This window comes from Triticum dicoccoides, chromosome 2A (genome assembly GCF_002162155.2).
Source record: "Triticum dicoccoides isolate Atlit2015 ecotype Zavitan chromosome 2A, WEW_v2.0, whole genome shotgun sequence".
Classification (NCBI taxonomy): Eukaryota; Viridiplantae; Streptophyta; class Magnoliopsida; order Poales; family Poaceae; genus Triticum; species Triticum dicoccoides.
In genome coordinates this window covers 322,140,592-322,144,704 of record NC_041382.1, presented here as the reverse complement: position 1 = coordinate 322,144,704, position 4,113 = coordinate 322,140,592, and positions in this window count along the sequence as shown.

The following is a 4,113-nucleotide window of genomic DNA, read 5'->3' as shown; positions in this document are numbered from 1 at the left end:
AATCCGACGGATCTCGGATAGGGGATCTCGAACTAAGGGTCTTGACACGTTGGTAATAGGGGCACAAGTTCTTACCCAGGTTCGGGCTCTCCCCAGAGATAAAACCCTACATCATGCTTGTGTTTTATTATTCTGGGGTAGAGTACAACGTATACATGATCTATCTCGAGATCCTTGTGTGTTGTCTACGAGCCCTACCCCTCGGTTTATATAGGTACTGGAGGGTCTAGGGTTACATTCTAGTCGATTACGTATAAGGAGAACGTGTAGTAGACGACTTCTAATATCTTGGAGTATACGCCAAGTCTTTAGGAGCCTTCTTTTCATATGCCATGGGCCGCTCGACGTGGCCCACTAGTGAACCGACATGGGGGTCCTCGACCCGGGCCACCTGGCCAGGAGACGGCGTGGTGAGAGCCCTCCTAGCCGGGACACCGTCAAGGACCAGGGAGGCTGGTTCCCGTGCATTCAGACGACGAATGGGGTTGTCACCTTGAGGCGCACTAGCCGGAGTAGGAGTGGGCACTGGTGAGGAGGCGGGGGCGAGAGATGGCGTGGCCGGCGACTTCCTCATGTGTTGGTCGAGGTTAGGAACAGGTTGCTCCCAACGCGTCGCGGCCATGTCTCTGCACTGTCCCCTAGCTCTCTCGCCGCTCTGTGTAGCACTTACATCGTGGATCCGTTGGTGATCGTCTCTGTCGCGCTTCTGCAACTGGGGCCATGTTCCTGAAATATGTGTCCTGTTGCAATGGCCTGAAAAAAAAGGGCTATGGTTTCTGAAACATACATGTTGTGCATTTGATTTGCAATGAAACATTTGTGCTGTTGCAATGGCTTGCAACAGGAGGAAAAAAAATGGTTCATGATGTTTTGCAGCAAGAGTCCTGTTGCAGTGGGATGGGCGCAACACTAGCCATGTTGCAAAGATTGGTGCCCATGTGGCTGTCGATCGAATGGTTATTATGGTCTCCCTCCAACGACCGGCGAGGCGGTCAATTTTTTAGGATCATCACCCGTAGCTTCTTTTTTTGAAGATAGCAAGTGTAGCTTCTTATCTACAGGATTCCCTAATTCTCCTTTATTCCTTGATAAAAATACAGAAGCACATCTATTTCCGTTTGAAGCCTGTATTTTGAAGGAACTTTCATGGCTAATCATTTCTTGGTGTATTATACTGACTTAGTCTTGGTCATTGTCGGAAGTGCACTGCAGTCTAATTTACATGGACATGGTCTCCTTGGTGAACAGTACAGTAGCATTTTTGTTAGCTCACAGGTCACAGCTCTGCTTGATAAACAAAGGAGCCATAGATGCTCCACATGTGGTGCAATTTGACGCTAGTTCACTCGCCTGACGCCATCGTCCAACACGCGCATGATGCCACAGGCGTCGGACAAGATCCTTGTAATCATCTGTCTTGAGACCCCGAAACGATTGTATATACACGATCAACTTCCTCATCTCTGGTCGTTGTTACTATCCCTTTTTTATGTTATTTCTTGCCCTCGAAGTCATCCTGTCCTGCCAAATGTCAGGCCCGGTGGTAGCCAAGCCTGTGACATTCAGAAATGGACATAGGCCTGACGACATGCGAGATAAAACTCTGTCACTTGCATCCAAACAAAACTCCATGCGTATCTGGACCGATCTCGAAAAGCTAGAGGATGACTCTATGCACCTTCATCATCCAAATGGCTCCGTCATCAAGACATTAGTAGGAGTATAACAAACCTATCATCCTGACCCAGTCACAACCTGTTATGTTGCTTGCAAGCAATATTTTTGACTCGGTTCTTCTGCGGAAACAGACGTTAGTCCACTACTACTACAGTACATATGAAATGTAGTCATTTCTCTTATGCAATTGTAGTAACTACTCCTGCATATACCAGATTAATGTGTGTGAGTAGCGCGGGCTGATGTTAAGATTGGCTGGCCTGGCCTCCGCGGCTGCCCGAACACATTTAAGTTCTGGAGTGTTCTACATTTATTTTCTAAGGGCATCTCCAATGGTAATCCGCAAAAAACCTCCCGCACTAGTCCGCGGGTATAGTGTGGGACCGGTAGCCGCATTATGTCCGCTAGCAAATTTAAATTCAAATCTACGCTGATCCACACAATGCGTCAGATCACACCCGCGTCGGGTCGCATCCCCGATCACAACCGAATGGAGGCAAATATGCTTTTACATGCCCGAATCCAAAAAAAATATCAGTCTGGCTGTCCGTGCATTTCTGCCCTGTCGGACCGGCCATCCCAGGAAGATGCTTCCCGATCAAGGAGGTGCCGCCACGGCTACGTAGGTTGCCTCCGCGTGTGCGTCCACCTCCGCCTCTGTTGCGTCCTCATCTTGCGCCGTCGTCAACTGATTTTTCTGCCACTCCAGCATCTGATAGCGGACGGATTGCACGATAATTCTAGCGTCGACATCCAAAGAGTCGATATTCAATGTCAACATCTTGGCGTCTTCCGCATTGACGGCGATCTTCACCCTCTTTTCCTTGAGCGCGACCTTCTTCTCCTCGAGTGCAGCCTTCCTCTCCTCGATCATGGTCCCCCTCTCTTCGAGCTTGACCTTCTTCTCCGCCGCATCCATCAACTGCTTGAACCTCTCTGCCTTCCGCTCCTCCTTGATGTCCGAGCGCCTCACGCATGCCTCTTCCTTCTTCGCCAGGATCTCCTCGAATCTCTTCGTTAGCTTGGCCGCCGCACCTTCTTGCTTCGCCCTTTCCTCCTCCCACTTCTTGCCCCGCAGATTTCTTCTAACCTTTTTCGGAGGTTCTTGGGCCAGGTCGGTAGGTCACAGGTTTCTTCCTCGTTACCTTGGGCGGCGGTCTTGGCAATGAAAAGGATCCACTTTGGCTTCCCATTCTACTTCAACCAACAATGCATGACAGTGAAGGACTTATTCTCCAACTTCTTGTACACCACACAAGCACGAGTAGGCTACAAAAGTGAAACAATGCAATTCCGTCTAATGAGCAATAAAACAATACATGTACAGCTAGTGATCAACAAAAATAGAGTATGTCCGGCTAGTGTTCAACAAAACAAGAGCATATCCGGCTAGTGATCAACAAAATTAGAGCATATCCTGCTAGTGATCAACAAAACTAGAGCATAGCCGACTAGTGATAAAAAACTAAAGGATATCCTGCTAGTGATCAATTTACTTACTCGGTGATTTGTGCACCGCTAGGCCACCGTGCCATGAGATGCTTCAAGTGCCTGCAATACTTGGAGACGGCCTCTTGGATGGTGTACCACCGATGGTTGAGGGACTTCCACTCACGGTTGCGGATCGATGTGTCAGAGTAGGGCGCGAAATGCTTGTGCTCATGGAACCATTGTTGGGGAACGTTGCATGGGAAACAAAAAATTTCCTACGCTCGATAAGATCAATCTAGGAGATGACATTTATGAGAGGAGAGATTGCATCTACATACCCTTGTAGTTCGCTAAGCGAAAGCGTTAAGAAACGCGGTTGATGTAGTCGAACGTCTTCGTGATCCAATCACGATCCGTCCCGCGAACTCCCGATCCAAGTGCCGAACGGACGGCACCTCCGCGTTCAACACACGTACGGCTTGATGACGCCTTCACCTCCTCTATCCAGCGAGCGATGGTGAAGTAGTATCTCGAGTCCTTCGGCGGCACGACGACGTGGTGGTGGGGGTGGAATCTCAGCAGAGCTTCGCTAAGCACTACGGAGAGGAAGAGGGCTACGAGGGAGAGGAGGGGCAGCGCCGTGGCATAGATGGGTGCGGCTGCCCTCCCTCTACCCCTCTATATATAGGGGAAGGGAGGAGGAGGGGGCGCCCTAAGGTTTCCCCTAGGGAGGCGGTGGCCACATAGATGGGGGCGCCCCTAGGGAAACCCTAGGGTGACTTGCCCCCCAAGCCAGGTGGAGGTAGCCCTAGGGGGCGCCCCCCTCCTCTATTGATCGTGGGTGGGGGACTTGGGGCGCACAACCCCTTACTGGGCTGATGTGCTCCCTCCCCTTGGCCCATGAGGCCCCCCAACACTTGTCAGGGGCCCCCGAAATACCTTTTGGTCATCCTGGCCATAACCCGGTGCCCCTGGAACACTTTCGGACTCCGATTCCTTTCATTA